This window comes from Grammomys surdaster, unplaced genomic scaffold (genome assembly GCF_004785775.1).
Source record: "Grammomys surdaster isolate TR1022 unplaced genomic scaffold, NIH_TR_1.0 196, whole genome shotgun sequence".
In the NCBI taxonomy this organism is placed as follows: Eukaryota; Metazoa; Chordata; class Mammalia; order Rodentia; family Muridae; genus Grammomys; species Grammomys surdaster.
In genome coordinates, this window is record NW_021604641.1 from 5,441,329 (window position 1) to 5,460,371 (window position 19,043).

Sequence of the window (19,043 nt, forward strand, 5' to 3'; positions counted from 1 at the left end):
CTTGTATTTCAACAATGAAACTGTTTATGAGTCATATTCACTTATTTAAACTAAACTGAATAAAAAAGTATTGGATTAGTAAGTTGGGTGGTGTCATTGTGTCAGTCTAGTATTAGTTACCAACCGTGTAATGATGTATATAATAAATCCTTTATGTCTAGCTATAAGTGAATATATAGTAAAGTCTTTATGTTTGGCATTGAATAAAATGTTCCAGCAAAGCTTTTTCTATATTTCGGTTAATAATTAGAGACTGTAAAATTGGTTTGAAACTGTTTGAGCCTTGAAGAAATGTTGTCTCTTCTGAAATGTCTGAACTTGATGCTACATGAGAGCTTGCAGCTTCACTAATGTTGGTCCTAAAACACCCCTGGTAAACCAGGAGTTCTTAGATTTGATTATGTTTAGCCATGGTCAAAATGGACTGAGATTTGTGTGGATTTTCAGCTCTCATGAACAGCAAAGGGCAATATAGCTTCGGTAGCTGGAATCTTCCCCAGCACCAGTTAAACTTGTATATGTTGGAATAAAGTAACTAGAGTGAGATAGCTTGGTGTCAGTCTTCCCTGAGATGTTGTACCCCTCTGCTCACTTGGAAAATGAAGGCTTAGCATTTTGATGAGCTTCTCTTTCTATTCCGGCACCTACAACTAAACCATCAATCAATAATACCTACAGTTAATAGATGTTTGTCATATATTCTCTGGAACAGTGTTATATATTTTAAGTGCATCATTTTAAGTGACAACAACTTTCAAAGAAAATAAACACAAATATATTCTTTTTTGTTCAACTTAACAATTAAAATAAACTGTGGTAAAATATATATGAGAAAAATATAATTGAAGCAAAATCTCTTTGAAAGCCCTGTTCCCTAAGTGAAATCTATTAAAAGAAAATCCTGGCATTGACAAAATACAATCACATTTTTTCAGATTGTCATATGGTAATCATTGCTTCAACTCATGTCAAAAAGACTGAAATTCATCTGTATGTTACCTTCCTTGGAGAATTATGAACACAAGACTTTCCTTCATCTGACACCAATGTAATACCTATAAGGTCACATTCTCATCCAAAGAGAGAAAGTAAAGCCAGTCCCCAGGTGGCACAGGTCAATATTTCTGTCTCTATCCCTTTAGTAATCCAAGAAGACATTTTCTTTTAGACTATGACCTTGGAGTTTAATTGTTTTTCCATGTGTACCCTTGACACCTATATCAAATTTCTTTTACTGTATCTACAATGACCTACTTGTATGTGAGTTCAACTAAAAATAATTACCTTTTAAAGAGAAGGGAACTAAATTCCAAAGATATAAGATATTATGCTTGAGTCAAAAATATTGTTATACATACAACCAAGCCATGATAAAGCGGTTTCTTGATCAGAGCTCCCAGAACACAGGCATGGCCCAACTTTATGGAAACATTCACTTACATTATGAGTAAAACTTTTAGTTATTTAGTTTTTCCAGATATACTCACATTTTCTCAAGACCTTATTCACTAATAAGAACAATTTTCTTCATTATTTTAAAGTATCATTCTCTGACCTGTGGTTAATCACAAAGCATCAATACATTAAAAATTTAAAACATTTGTAGCATTGGCTGTTAAACTTCAACAAACATTTATGTTCTCCTCTTTTCAGAATTTGTATCTAACATAGCACTATATAATTGGTTCTCATTGAATGAACAGTTTCTGGAACATTAAATGATTTTATTTTATTTATTTTTTGAATATGATTTATGTAAGACCCTCATACAAAATTTCATAGCCATTTTTAAAATAGCAAAATATTATTTGCATGAAATTAGTCTTAGGTTGGTGAGGCTCTGTGCAGAATCTTATCCATCCTTACCAATCTAAGACAGAAGTGCACTGCTTTTGATAATGCATACTCTACGATTGTTAAGGAAGGCATTCTTGGCAGAACAACCTTAGACAGACTCAGTCCTGTTTATGAAATAAAAAGGAGGAAAGACTGAGAGGCTTTTGGGGCTGCTTGGTAAGAATCTGACATGTGACAAGGACAAGGAAATGGGCTGCTTGGGAGGAATATGACAACGGCCAAGGATAAAGAAGTGGGCTTCAGGCAGGAATCTGACATTAGACTAGAACAAAAAAGTAATTTCAGGCAGGGATCTAAATATTAGGCTAGAACAAAGAAGTAATTTCAGTCAGGAATCTAAATCTTAGGCTAAAACAAGGAAGTAGGCTTCAGACATGAAAATGACTTTAGGCTAGGACAGGGAATTTGTCTCAGATATTTTGGTTACCTGAGAGCCCTTAGAAACAGTGATCACAGAAGTGTTCACACAATTTTGTTTATTGCCTTGCTTGTTTTTTGACTATTTGTTTATTGTCTTGCTTGTTCCTTGACTATTTGCATCTATTGTATTGCTAGTTCCCCAACCTAGAACTGACATTAATACTTGCATATAATTAAAATGGTATAAAAGAAAAAAGGAGGAGTTGAGATGGGATAGGGTGTTTCTAGAGAGAGGAAATGGGGAAAGGGAATGACATCTGAAATGTAAGTAAATAAAATATTTAATTAAAAAAGTAAATTAAAAAATAAAAAAAACCAAATTATTCTTAGGCTAGATAAGTTGCTTATGTTTTAATGTTAAGTAAGAGGATGCAGTTCTTACATAAGACATTGATTAGCAATCTAGTACACAAATCAAATAGAGTTGCTTCAAAAAGGCATGTATATATGCAGTGAAGCCTTGGAATGGTTTCCTGATATTATTTACATAACTTTTCATAACTGTAAACTATTACTTTACTTAGAAATTATAGCTATATAAGCATTTCTTGGCATCAAAATATAGAAAAGCCTATAGACATCCTGTCAGAAAACCTGGTCTGCTTCACACAGGCCTTCTGCTCTCTCTGTGTGTTCCTCTAGATCCAATCTCATCACTAGTGCTACAAGAGAACACCAGTTGGAGCCTTCTCTCCCTGACTACTGATATTTCTTGTGGACCCCACAGATTATCTTCTGCAAAACTTCCATACCCCATTCACTGCATTCCATGCCTCAAATGGAGGAGACATCTCTGTTAAACCATAGACCATGCCTGGCAAAAATCAAAAACAAAACAAAACAAACAAACAAAACCCAAAAAAAGTAGGCTGCCCACAGACTTTCTTCCCCCTCTCTCTGTTCCATCAAAATGATTCCCTCAATCTACTCACTATTACTGTGACAGATCATCAGATATAACCTTGCTTCACCCCTGCATATATCTCCTGTATTTCACACAATGTCCTCCTGGTCTTTCTTCCCAGACCAAAGGCTCTGTTCCAAACCCCAAGTATAGCAGTCACCTCCTGCTAACCAAAGTGTTGTTATTTCCTTGACAATAAATAGGCTGAAGACATGCTTGTACAACTCTCATACTGCTCCTGAGACTCAATCCATCTAGTCTCATCCTCAGCCCCATTGCAGGTAGACTATCGTCTCCATTTCTTCTCTGCCCCATCATTAAAGGATCAAAAAAACCTTCTCCTCCTTTTATTCCTCAATTTATCCAGGTATCCAACCTCTAATACCAGCAGGAGTGCCCTATAAAGCCAAAAACTAAAGAGGACAGGAAACTAGGCAACACACAGCCATCACACTCTAAGAATTCAGGGTGGAAACAGAAACCAAAGAACAAAGCACTCCACTCAGAAAAAACAAATCCAGAAGTTAGCACCTAGACCTTTATTTATTCATCCCAAACACATATGCCTAGATACCAGCATAAAAATAATCAACAACAGCCAGGGCAAAATGTCTCCATTAAAGACCAACTATCCTACAGAAGGCCAAGGATATTCTAACAAAGCTGAAAGTAACATACACACACACACACACACACACACAGAGAGAGAGAGAGAGAGAGAGAGAGAGAATAAAACACTTTTTGTAAATGTGATAAAAATCCTTAAGGATGTAATGAATATATCCCTTAAAGAAATACAAAAACACAACGAAAAAGTTGAAGAAAACAAATAAAACTGTTCAGTAGCTAAAAATGCCAATATAGACAATACATAAAACACAAACTGAGGTAATTCTCAAAGTAAAATTTTAGGAATTTGAACATGAACTACATACATGAAGGAAATTCATAGAGTCATAAGTACATAATTTAAAAATCTATATTTTACAAAATGAAAAGTCTAAAAAATGAATATTATTTTGACAGTTACCACTTACTAAAATTAAATCAAGATCAGATAAATAATTTAAACAGACATATGAAACAGAAGTAGTCATTAAAATCTTCCAATCCCCCAAAATTTCAAAGAAGAGTTAATAGTTAATGTTAATACTCCTGAAAGTATTCCACAAATTAGAACCATATGGAACATTACCCAATTCATTTTATGAAGCCACAGTTACCCAAGCCACATAAAGACCCAACAAAGTAAGAGTAATACAGATCCTTATGAACGTAGTAACAAAAATACTCCATAAGATACTTGTAAACTGAATCCAAGAACATATCAAAAAGATAATGAAAAATAAACAAGTAGGCTTCATTCCAGAAATGTAAGGATGGTTCAGCATTCAAAAATCTGCAGATGTACTCCACCAATTAAAGAAACTAAAAGAAAAAATAATGATCATGTCATTTGGTGTAATAAATAAAAGGCCTTTGATAAAATGTAATGTCCTTACATGATAGAAAAAAGTTCTGAAACATACCTAAACTTAATTAAGGAAATTTACAGAAGCCAATATCCAACATCAAATTAAATGTACAGAAACACAAAGAAATTCCAATAAAATCATGAACAAGACTCTTTCCATATCTATTCAATACAGTACCTGAAGTTTTAGCTAGAGCAATAAGGCAGCTAAAAGAGATCAATGTGATACAAATTGCAAAGGAAGAAGTCAAAGTTCCCTGTATTTCAGATGATATGATACTATACGTTAATGACCCTAAAGGTTTCACCAGAGAATTCTGTGGTGGTTTGAATATGCTTGGCTCAGGCAGTGGCACTATTAGGAAGCCTTGTTGGAGTAGTTGTGGCTTTGATGGAGGAACTGTTTCACTCAGGGATTGGGCTTTGAGATACTCCTCCTAGCTGCCTAGAAGTTAGTCTTCTGTTTACATTTGGAACAAGATGTAGAACTCTTGGCTCATTCTCTAGCGCTGTGTCTACCTAGATATTGCCATGGTTCCTGCCATGATGATAATGGATTGAAATTCTGAACCTGTAAGCTAGTAGCAATTAAATGTTGTCCATTATAACAGATGCCTTGGTCATGGTATCTCTTCACTGCAATGGAAACCCTAACTATGACACACTCTTACATTTGATAAACTCATTCAGCAAAGTGGATGGATACAAGATTAACAAAAACAACAACAGCAACAAAACAAACAAAAAAGCAATACACAAAGTATAAAACCTAACAACTAAACAAAGAACAACAAAAATGGTATTCCTTCTACATATAAGTAACAAATGGATTGAGAAAACAATCATGAAAATACACCTTTTAAAATAGTCACAAACACATAAATATCTTGGGGTAATGCTAATGAAGTAAGTGAAATACTTATATAATAAAAACTTCAAGTCTTTGAAGAAAGAAGCTGAAGAAGATGTCACAAAATGGAAAGCTCTCATATTCACAGATTGGTAGGATTAACATAGAAAAAACTGGCCAAACTTTTGAAAGCAATCTTCAGCCCATCAAGATTCCAACACGGTTATTTACAAATCTTGAAAGAATAATTCTAAACTTTATATGAATCAAAACTAGGAGTCAAAAATGGACTCCTAGTTTTTTTGTCAAGAACCCAGAAATATATTGTGAAAGAAGTAACAGATATAGATGGAAATAAGGGTGAAATTGAAGGATAAAGTGGGGAAAGAAAGGATGGAGGGGGGTCTATGGGAGGGAATGCAGGGAAAGAAGAAAAATTAAAGTACAGTTTGGGAATAGTATGGAAATCCGATACTGGAGAACCTAAAATATGTATTGACAAGATCCAGCCTAAGCTAGTAAAAAGATACTGAACAAGAGAGAGTGGAAGTAACAAAAGAATGATTAGGAGTCAGTGATGGATATAAGCTGATAGCCCTATATTCTACTAGAAATAGATCTTTCTTTTGCAGACCAATGCCCAGTCTTTTATTTGCATAAGATATATCCTTAGAAATTGCATATCAGTTTAATTACTTCCCCCAGGTTCCCTTTTGATGATACCATGAATCAACATTTTATGACCTTAGCCCCTTGACTCAGAAATAGAAACTGAAATACAGAGCACATTACAGGAAAATGAATGAGACAACAAATATTTAAAAAAGAAAAAAAATCAAGTTTTATGTGAGTTGCTGGGCACAGCCCGAGCTGCTGCCAAGACTATAAGTGGGACTCCGAAAGCTTGCTGCAAGACCCTATTGATGAAAACACTAACTATATTGAACATGAAGATGATTAGCTCGTGCCTACATGGAGCCTTTACTCCTGTGTTTCAGTATCTTTGGCATAGGAAGGAACTCTGCACACTGTAGAGGAATTTCTCTCCAGCTACATGGCTATCCTGGCAAGGGATCACATCCAAAGTTAAGATCTGACTGGAATTCAGACACCCCACACATCTTTAATTCCTCTAGCTGGAATATACAGCTTTAGTGTCTCTGACTGGAATACAACTTTAGTACTTTCCTTTAATCCCAAATAGTGACATCCAATTGAGGGGCAGACACAGTGACTACAGAGAAATATTTGACAAAATGAGTCAGAGATAGCATATACCCAACTCTCCTGGGTACACACAGGAAAAGAGGGAGTACTTAAAATTAGGAGATTAGAGAAAGGTGTGTGTGGTATGGCAGGTGATGGGTTATGTGAGTGTGTGGCATTTTTTTTTTTTTATTTTACAAAGACAAGTTACAGGAGAACAAACTAGACACAGGTTTCAACAGAACTATGCAGAGAATGAGAAGAAGCCAGAAGATTGTTTGTTTGTTTGTTTGTTTACTTTTGAGAGAAATCTTAAAGATGGGTGAGGTGGGATGGGTAGAGGACCTAGAAGTACTTGGGTAAGTGGAAAATATGATCAAAATACATTTAACATTAAAATTTGTTTTAAATAACAAAAATATGATACAAATAAACACATAGCTTGGTATGATTACCATTGGAGAGCATAAAATAGAAAGAACAATGATAAGGGAAAATATAATTGAACAAAGCTTATATAATAGACTGGAATTCTACATATTCTGTTTTTATAAGAGCAATATAAAACTTTTTATAAACTAAAGGGTAATAATTTCCCTTCTATGGAATCCAGTATACAACATGTAATATTTAGGGCAGAATGCTTTATCAGAGATGAAAATCTCTGAGGAAATACAATGGTGGTTTCATCTTTTGAAGTGGAAATTCCTTATTTCTTTGGAGACTCAGTTGTGTTATTTGATGATTTTTGGAATCTGCTTTATGAGAGGATGTGTTACTGATGCAGACAGGTGGAAGGAAATTTTCCTAAAGCAAACACATGAGAAGATGTTTTACTGGAACAGGCAGGTAGTGCTTTATGGTAACTGTCTTATAAATGGGCATGTGATATTTTGCTGGAGCAGGTACTTGAGTGGGTGTGTGATGTTTAGAAAAATATAAATATAAGACAGTGAGAGGATGCTCTTGCATTGGTTCTCCTTGCAATACTTTGTTGGTCTTCATTGATAATGCTTGTTGTGTCTTTGTTGAGAGAAAGCAACTTTGTGTCCTGGTGATATTCTGGCTGTTTCTTGCTGCTTCTGCAGATTCATGCCCATTCTGATTAGCCTTGTGGTTTCTTTTGGATTTAGCCCATGTGATCGATTCCACTTTGAAATCATTTGAAAGAATTACTTCTAGACAGGTCTACATAACCCATTTCCTAATACCCATTCTTCTCTCCTACTTTTGGTAAGTGAGTTAGTAGGGAGGTTGAAATATTTAAATACCTTTATCAAAGATTTTTGAAAAGTCTAAGCCTACAGTCTTTGTGACCAAGACCACTGTGATTTTCAGGTTCTCAATTCCTCTGAGATCACAGTTATCTTTCTAATTTAGAGTATATTGAGCTTCCCTCCTTTCAGAAAATATTATTTATTTTACATAATAAGTATGTTTGTATGTTCATTTTTCTCTTTGTATTGAAAGCAAATGAAAAGTAGGAAGTAAGGAATGAGATGAAAAGAAACAACTATGGTAGTAAAAAAAAAAGTAAACTACTCAATTTTATCTATTCTCTTTTTTTTTTTTTTTGCTTGTTGTATTAAATAGTTTTATTTGCCCAATAGATCAAGGTCCTCTAAACAATGATCCACTCTCATTGGATCTTCAGAAACCATCAATTCACCTCTGAAGCTTGTCTTCCCTTTCTCTTTTGCTCTCAAATTGCCCTATGCAGTATACCCAATGGCCCTAAATGCTAAATCCATAGCACCCAGAAAAGTCCAGAGCTTCTGACTTCTGTAATGTATGATGACCCTTTCCTGGACAATACTGACTTGTAATCTGAACTTACCATATCCTGTAGTTATTTCTTGGCTGATAGGTATGAATTTAATTTTGCCAAAATGAGCTCTGTGAATTTGAAAAACACAAGTTAGATATAATTTTCCCCCTGGCAATGGTGACAACAGAGACATGGGTTTTGGCAAATATTTTGTGTTTGCTAGATGGCCTCAATTCATGTTCCTCCATCATCTGTGAGCTTCAGGACTATGCTACAGCTGTAACTAAAACAGATGTTTCATGTAGTTTCCTAAATTTTTATTGTCAGCAGTAGGTTCCTGGTTTCCTGCATACAAATTGCATTACCTGATCCCTCCAACAATTTAGTAAGCTTCTTTTCATTCAATCTGTGATACCTCTTTTTGATAGAAAAGCACATGTATGATTCTTGTTATATAAGAATTTATACAGGATTTTCTCTCTGCAGCATTTCAAATAAATATTTTAACATGGATGAATTTGCCATAATTAATGTTTTCATATATGTTATAAGATATATGTGATGTCAACCACAGAAAAGAAATATAAATTGAATGTATATAATGAAAATAACTTTTATAATGAAATTAGAACACTGATAATAAAAAACAAAGAATCTGATAATAGAAATTACAATCTTGATGGTGAGCTCATATAAGCCTTACTGCACAACACAGACAGCTATCCATGTCCATCCACTTTGGTTTGGTGAAGTCTCATCTTATTGAAGGTCACTTAATAACTTCATCTTGATGATCATTAGTTTATTCACAAATAAATGAATAACTAGTTAAAATTCTAATGTGTGGTTTTGGTTGTATATTAAAAGTAAAACATTTCTCTATATCTAGAACTAAGAATGTGAACTTTATAACAAGTCTCCAGATTTAGCTGTTTTTACTCTCAGCTATCCAGTGATGGGCCCAAGTCGGGATCAATCCCATGAGCAGGCACCAATTCTTCACACTAAAACTGGTGTTATGTTGTGTTTACAGATATGTCTCTAGCATAGCTCTCCTCTGAGAGGTGCTACCAGCAGCTGATTGAGACAGATGTAGATATTCACACTTAAGCACTGGACAGGGGTCTGGGACCTCTATGGAAGAATTAGGGGAAGGATTGAAGGAACTGAAGAGGATGGCAACCCCATAGGAAGACCAACATTGTTAACTAACCTGGACCCCTGGAAGCTCCCAGAGCCTGAGCCACCTGGTCCAAGGTCCCTGGCACATATATAGCATATGCTTCCTTGTGTAGCCTCAGTGGCAGAGAATGTACCTATTCTATTTTCCCATTCCAGGAGAAACAACCCATAGTTTACACTGCTTGGGTGATCAAGAATCAGAACCTACATAGACCAGAGAGCTAGGGTAATACCAAATATTACTGATCCAAAAAATGACAAAAATGACTTCTAATAATATTCGACTATACTTATATATCAGTGCCTTATTTAGCTATCATTAGGGAGCCTTCCTCCAACAGCACATAGGGTCAAATACAGAGATACACAGCAAGACACACACACACACACAGAGCAAGGGAGGTAGAGACAGAAACAGAGTGAGAGAAAGACAGAGACAAAGACGGAGTGAGAGAAAGAAAGACAGAGACAGAGAAACAGAGACAGAGAGACAGAGAGACAAAGACAGAGAGAGCAGAGACCTAAGAACAAAGAGCTCTAAACAAAATATCTCCATCAAATCCCTCCCCTCATAGGCCAGACATCCTCCCCAGAGTAGAGACAGAAAGAGTGTAAGAGCCAAAGAGAAATATAGCAGAATAAGGCTTTCTAAAACAATTAAGACTGGCACACCATGCACCGGACTGACATGGATCTGTAATAGGTCCTCTGCATACATATCATAGTTTTCACTTTAGTACTTTTACAGAATTCCTGAATGTGTAAGTCATTAGGTGTCTCATTCTTATGACTTCTTTGTAGCACTTTTATTTTTATGTTAGTTTGTCTTATTCAACATTAATATGATAGTTTTGATGTAAATTTATTATATTTTACTTTTTGTAGTCTCCTAGAAGTCTGTTCTTGTTTTTTTCTAATGAGAGACAAGAAGGTAGTAGATCTAAACTGGGGAGGAGGTGGGGAGGAACTGGAAGGAGTCAAAAGACAGGGAACTCTACTCAAATTACATTGTATGAGAAAATAATCTATGTTTAATAAAAGAGAAAAAAGATCAAGCTATTTAACCTCTGAAAACTTAATTTTATGAATGTGAAACATTTTAAAAGAGAAAACTACTATTATGTACGTATCATATTTAAAGCGAAGTCAAGCTTTAAAAATGAGAAAATTTGAATAAACTCAAAAATAATAAAATAAAGCATAAATATTTTTAAATTTAAAAATATATAATGAATGCCCAGGTATAATATTAGAATGATTAATAGCACAATCAAATAAAATTTGCTAAAGTTTTTAGAACCAAGTCAAATGTCATGGTTATAAAACATGTATAGAAATTTCAGTGACATTTATCATATATTCATCATATATATGTAATATGTTTTAATATGATAATGTAAGAGTCCTTCTCCAAAATCATCCAAGATTCAACATTAACACACTTATGAATCTTATTTTTTAAATTATTTATGTGTGTGTGTGTTTGTGTGTGTGTGTGTGTGTGTGTGTGTGTGACATATATGTTCACCTGCTAATAGAGACCAGAGGAGTTGCTTCCTCCTGGACCAGGAGTTATAAGCTTTTAGGTGACAAAGATACTGAGAAACAAATACAGCACCTCTGTAACATGGGCTCTTAGCACCTCAAACACCTCTACCACCAGACTGCATAAGTTTGTTTGTTTGTTTTTAATCACTGAGACCATTTTATGCTTCTAGAATATGTATAAGAATAGAAAAGATTCATTATTAAGTAGTAATTTTACATTATATGAATGAAATTTAAACCCATTGAAACTTCAAAGAGGTTTTCTGCATACCCAATAGAGTGATTTTAAAGTTAATCTACAAATTGTATTTATAAAAAGGGACAGGGAGCATTTGACAATGGGAAGCAGGCTTGGAGTAAGCATGGGGTCAAATCTTGTCCAAATCCAGGAAACATTGTGCCCTGAGAGTTCCAGACCACATAGCTATGTGCCTCCCATCCTTGTCAGTCAGAGGAAGTCACATAGCTCAGTAGCCAAATTAAACTTCCTTACCCCTTATAAGCTCATCTCCAGCAGCAACAGTAATTCCTTTTTGTGTAAAGAAATTTCATGCACCCTGGCCTGAGTCATTGATGTACACTCACCCCTAGTCCATAAGGTTTAAATAGCCTTCATTCTCCCCATTAAAATGAACTCTCTCACTGAAGTTGCCTCCTGTTCTCATGACTCTTGCTCACTGCTTCCTGAGATCATTTGGCTCCTGGCTATCATGCCTTTCTTCCTCATCCAGGATCCACAGTTGTAATCACACCACTCTGGGCAGGGAAGTGAAGCCTGAATCGAAAGATGGTATTACAAGAAGTATAAGTTATGTGAAGGGGAATTTTATAGTCTACGTTTTGATCAGGTCTTTTTTCTCCCAACTCCACCACCATCCTTCCCATGTTCTCACCCACCAAACTCAACACACATCCCTTTTTTCTTTTTCTCTTTAGAAAGCATGAAAACAAAACAAGACAAAAGTAATTGAATTTTTAAAAAAGCATAGAATAAACACAAGAAACACACACATATGCACATACACATACCCCCACACACACATACACACACACAAAGTGCCAAAGCAAAGGAATAAGAGACAAAAAATACAAATTAAGTTTGTTTTGTATTGGCTATCTACTGCTGTAATTGAAGCCCATTTTTTAGTATGGTTAATCTACCCAGTGAGACTTAACTGGAGCAAACTAGATTCCTTTACAAGCAGAAGTCAATTGCATATTGATTCTTAGTTAAGGTGGATCTAGTGTCCACTTTTCCCTGTCAGTACTTTGACAATGTCTGGTTTAAATTGTCTAGACTCTTTATGTTTGTAAATTCATATTTGGCTTTTGTATCTGGAAAACACTGTATAAAACACATTTAACAACTATGTAAAACAATATAATAAATCTCTATGGTACTCAATATGGAATGGTGTCAGCACAAAATCATCATTTAAATTTGAATAAAGTATACGTTTATTGAGAAATATTTTGATGTAATTGATTAACCTTTATTCAATATTAAGCTAGAAATTTACTAGAGAAGTTTCAGCTGATAATATATAAAATTCATAATTGTATCTAATAGTTGAAATTAATTGTATGTGTGAAATAATGGAGTGCAGGTGGTTTAAAATAGCACTTTAGAGTACATGCTGACACACTAGCACAAACAAAACCAGATAAACTTTAAGACAAGTTAAGGAAAGAGTTTTTATACAACAATTTAGAGATGAATCAGTTACTGTGAATTCTAGAGCACAGCTTGGCAATATGTTGTATAACCTAAACATAAAATATTCCTTTGAAATACCAAGGATTAATTTGTTTCAAAGAATATGAACTTTCCTTTGGAAGAATAATAAATTGCTTTTGAAATGGTTATGCTGACTGCATTTGAAGTTATAGAGCACTTTCCCCCATGATACAGCTAATTGATGCAAACCAATTCTGTCAAAAGATCGGCATAATATAACCCCATTTTTGTGTGGAAAATACATATGCATAGAGAAAATTCTGAACAAAGCAATTATTGAACGTATAAGCTTATTTGTTCTGCTTTGCATGATTATCATCATTGCTCTTCCTGTTGATATTTCTGTCCTTAACATGTGTGTTAAATCTCGAGGGATTGTGCTTATTTATCCAGTAGCTCTCTTCCCATCACTAGCAATAACTTTGGTGTTATCCTTAATTCTCACAATATATTTTGTCCACTCAGATGAATGCTTATGAAGTATTTGCTTTCAATATTTTATCCTATTCATTATAATTTGAATTTAACTCCTAAAAGCTAATTTCTAAAGAAAATAAGTTTTCATTTCACAGTGCAAATTTAGCCCTTCTGTTAATTATTATTTAATTATTTATCTGAATACTTTGCAGCTAGGGAACATTTAAAATTATGGTTCCTGATATATATATATATGCATATATATATATATATATATATTCTATGTCTTTACTTAGAAAAAATTTTCTTTCCAGAATGTGATTTGCTTTGTTTCAGCAGAAATATAATAAAAAAAACCCAGCTTTATCAAGTCTTTACTAAAATGCTAAGGATTTTCTTTTTAATTAATGTTAGCATGTGGCCATCATAAGGAAGAGCATGACCCAATAGTTAATTATCTACTTTGGTTCTGCATTATATTAGGAATGTCAGTAGTTATCACAAGAATAGGGAACTATATGAGAAAGAATATATTTTTTATTCTTTTTTGTGGTTTCATGAACCACTATCAAGTCCAGAACAATTATCAAGATTACATATTGAATGAAAAAGGAAAGTCGAATTTTGTGAAATATTTTGTGGTATGTTGTCTTCTGAGATTGCAGAGCATGGACAACAGAAATACATTACATTGTTTCAATATGTACATTTTCAAGAAAGTCATAATTGCTGTATCTAATAGAAATTAGTCATTTATGTATCCCTTTCCTTAGTTGCCAGTAAGAGCAAATATTCTAAACATTATAGTTACTAAAAGCAATAACTGCAATTGTTCTGATTAATTTAGTGTGTCTTAATCCTTCTGAAAATCCCCATAGAAGCAAATATATGTATTGTCTTCATTACCATATGCTCAAAACCATTGTAATTGTTTAGACCAATCAATATGACACACTCTATACACATTAAATTGTAAGACTTTGTCATTATGAATTTAATGTACATATTTCTGCCACTAGTTATAGAAGACATTTTCAATTTAACTTGTTTATGTTATATATTTCCCAATACCACACTTGAAAATGTTCTGGATTTGCATGGATTCTTGAGAGGCTAGAAGCCACAAAGTATTCCTTAGACGCAACTACATGTACCCAATTTTTGGCTGACAGTATAAGGATTCCTGACAAAAACTAATGGGTTTGAAAGCATTGAATGTTGAAAGGTTTTGTTGTTGTTGCTTTTGTTGTTATTGTTGTTGTTTTTTCTTTGTTTTGTTTTTTTAATTATCTTTAATCTTTTTATTTATCCTGCTCCCAGCCACCTTCCTACAGTTCCTCATCCCATTCCTCTTCCCTCCTGTCTCCAAGAGGATGTTTCCATACCTACCCCATGTCCTCCAGGCCCCCACTCCCTGGTGTCTAAAGTCTCTCAAGGGTTAGGTATATCTTCTCTCACTGAGGCCAGACCAAGCAATCTTTTGCTGTATATGTGTCTTGGGCCTCAAGCCCGCTAGTGTATGCTGCTTTATGGGTGGCTCAGTGTCTGAGAGATCACTGAGTCCAATTTAGTTGATATTAATGATCTTCCTATAGGGCTGCTCTCTTCCACAACTTCTTCCAGCCTTTCCCTAATTCAACCACAGGGATCCCCAACTTCTGTCCATTGGTTGGGCATAAGTATCTGGATCTGTCTCTAATCAGCTGCTTGCTGGGCATCTTGGAAGACACTCATGCTAGACTCCTGTTTGTAAGTACACCATAGTATCAGTAATAGTGTCAGGCCTTGGAGCCTCCCCTTAAGCTGAATCCCATGTTCGGCCAGTCGTCACTGGACTTCCTTTCTCTCAGTCTCTTCTCCATTTTTGTCCCTGTAGGGGTTTTTTTTGTTTTTGTTTTTGGTTTTTGGTTGTTTTTTTTTTTTTTTTTTGACAGGAACGATTCTGACTGTGACAGAATTTTTGACTGTGGTATGGCAACCCCATCCCTCCACTTGATGTCCTGTCTTTCTACTGGAAGTGGACTTTACAAGTTCCTTCTCCCCACTGTTGGTCATTTCATCTAAAGTCACTCTATTTGAGTCCTGTGAGTCTCTCACCTCCCAGGTCACTGGTACCTTCTAGAGGGTTGACCCACCTCCTACTTCCTGAGGTTGCCTGTTTCCATTCATCCTGTTGGCCCTCAGGGCTTCACTACTTTCCCCCCAGTAGATGATTATGCTTCCTTTTTCCCATCCCTGTTCCCTCTCCCACCCAGGTTATTCCCTCCTTCTGACCCCTGTGATTACTTTTTTCCCTCTCCCAAGTGAATTGTGGCATCCTTACTTAGGCCTTGCAGTTTGTTAACCTTCTTAAGTTCTATGGATTGTATCTAGAGTATTCTATCCTGTTTTTGGTTAATATCCACTTATTAGTGAGTACATACCAAGCATGTACTTTTTGGTCTGAGTTATCTCACTTAGGATGATATTTCTTAGTTCCACCCATTTGGCTGCAAAACTAATGTTGTCCCTGTTCTTAATAGCAGAATAGCTATAGCTATAGATGATATAGAGAGATAGGTAGAGACAGAGACAGAGACAGAGATAGAGATAGAGATAGAGATAGAGATAGAGATAGAGATAGAGATAGAGATAGATAAGAGAGATAAATGTGAGTGGTGAACACTACCAATATATTCCTCTGGTTTCTCCATTAATACCCTTTATTTTTTAACTATTACTGACAAGCATGGGATTATAAATCACATTTTCTTCTATATAACATGAACTATGGAGAATAATTTGCATTTTGGAATTTACTAGTGTATGCTAATTTTACAATTTTAGTAGAAATTAAATTTTTGCTAATTTGTCATATCTTACTGAAATTATAATTCAACTATAATTTATCATAGTTATAAGTTAGAGGTTGAAAGTTAAATAAAATATGTCTTTCATTATAAAAGTATTTCTTCATTATTCTTGTAAATATAATTGTTTTTCCAGGAAAAGAAGTTAATCTTTAAAGTTATATGCTGCTTAGGTAAATGGTAAAAAGGATTAATATTTATATAACTATCTCTGTATCATGAGCAACTCTTTACAACATGCAAATCTTTAGGTTATTCTATCTTAGATATTTGTTCTTATCTTCTTTTACATCTTCCAACTTTTATGTACAAATAACTTTCCAGTGAGTAGCCAATATAATTGTTTTAAAGTTACAAAATAAAAAATTAATAATATACTACATATCCAAATTATTTGTTTTCATCCTTATTACTTTGAAAAAACATGCAATCCCCTTCCTTTTTTTGTTTTATTCTCTTCTCCAACTAGATTGAGCATATTTCTTTCTTGCTATTTTCATATGAATCAACTGCACTAGTCAGCATGTTCTGATTTGTTTTTTAAAGTCTTATTAACTTAAGCTCAATTGAAGGTTTAAAGATTTGCATATAGTTATATGGAAACTGATTGGAACTTGAGAATCTGTAGTTAATAATTGAATAAGGGTTGCCTTAGAAGAAATTTTCATTAAAACCATTTTTATTTCTGTAGAATAGGAAATCAAAAGCATATTCCACTATGTTTAAGAAATTACTTGCAGCACACAAGCTGACAAATATTAGGTCATTTTACAAACTAGCAATAGAAATGTTACATTAAATTTCAATCCAGAGTGTCACATGTACTAGGTACATACTGACATATACTGTGTTGTTTAAAGAGACACTTCTATTATTTAAATCTTAGATTTTCATACCAATAGATGCTATTTGATATTGAAAACATATGATTTCAAAATGATATGTTAATTAGGATACAAACTTCCTGTAAGTTTATTTCTGTAATTCCTGTAAGTTTAATTCTGAAACCAAATAGCCTTATTATCCATATCATAACTGACACATTTTAAGTCATTAGTATTACTCCAGCTCAGCTTCATACCTTTATTCTTAAGGTCCCCATGCAAGAAACCTGCAACAAACCAATGTAAATGGTTAAAAATATAAAGATGAACCATATTTTTCAGTATATACAGGGTTTAAACACACACGAGTATTTAGATGTCAAATTAATGTGGCAGAGAGAAGTAGGGTGGAGGGGACAGGAAAAAGTCTTAGACACTAATGGAAAATTTCAAGTGTTAATTTTATGTTTATCAAGATTAGCATTCTGATGCACCTTTTATTACTGTAGAATTGGAAATCAATTCTGTAGAATTGGTCGACAGTTAACATCCAGACAAAGGGCAATTCAGAAAATGTAAGGACAAGTCTGTAGTATGGCTCACTTTATCCTGACATGATGTTAAGGAGGTAGATGACAATCATTGAAATCAGGCAATTTTATTCTAAAGCTTAGAATTTGTAAGCATTCTCCAGTTAAGAAAAGAGCAGGAATCAAGGGCAGTGATACAAATTGTCACTATACAATGGGATTCACTTGCTTTGGTCTTCTCCAAAGTACAGAACCGTAGAAAACTATCTGAGCAAACCTGAGTAAGACTAACAGGTCTTCCTTGCAAAAGATGCATGGGTGAGTGTTAAATCAGAAGAGTCAATGAACATTCTAAAATCTTAAATAGAATTATGAGTGTATACATGCTATCGTAATTAAATGAGTCTTTATCCTCTCAAATTCTGTGCTAAAAGAAAACACAGACAAAACCAACACACAAATAAAGCAAAACAAGACAAAACAAAATAAACTATGTCATTTGAAGGCCAGAATAACAACAACAAATGTCTTCAGATCATTTAGAAACTACAATGAGAGCACCCAATGAAACGTTAGAACAACTTACATCTGTTTTCTTTCTAACTCTGACTCAAGCATTTCCAACAAGGCTTTAGTAGTCCCATCATGCAGACATGCCCCTGGGCTTAGATCAGAGCTTTATAGAACTGAAAAAGCTATGTTGACCTGCTTGGGTTGTTCAGCTACTCACACTGTTCCCCAAGACAGAAGACACAACAATACCAGACAAAATCTTCATAAGGTCCTGCTTTCAAGGCAAAAGTGGTCAACGTAGAAAGCAATGGAACTTTTTCTTAGTATTTGTCTGTGATCATAGATGAGGGTCATACTCATAAGCCAATGTCTTTCCTTCCATTCTTCCCTCCATTGATCTATCTGTCCAGGTTTCTGTTTATCTATCTGTTGGTCTGTCCATATGGCTATGTATGTGTATGTATATGTATACATATATGTATATGTATATACACTGTATGTATGTATTTATCCATGCATCTATCTATCTATCTATCTATCTATCTATCTATGTGTTATTTTATGTGTATGTCTGTACATAATGTTTTGTGTGCCACATTCTGATGAGAAGCGTAATTCATAAAAGTTAATTGCAGTCCTTAGAACTTTTGTGAGCCAAATATGGGTGCTACAATCTCAAGCAAGGGCCTCTGTATGAATAGTAAATGCACTTAGAAGCTGAGCCATTTCTCTAGCTCCTCCTTCCAGATTCTTAAGATATTAAATAATAACTTGACATTCTTGAGGAAAATTACAACAAACTGAAACAAATTATTTCAATACAATTAATATACTTTAACACATCCTTGGTCTAGTTCAGCTTGGGATGTATTGATTGATGCAGATATTTGAGAAACCTGGTGAACTCCCCTGCCTGAGGTTGCCTACTATTTTCTTAGAAGTATGAATAGACAACAAATAGGG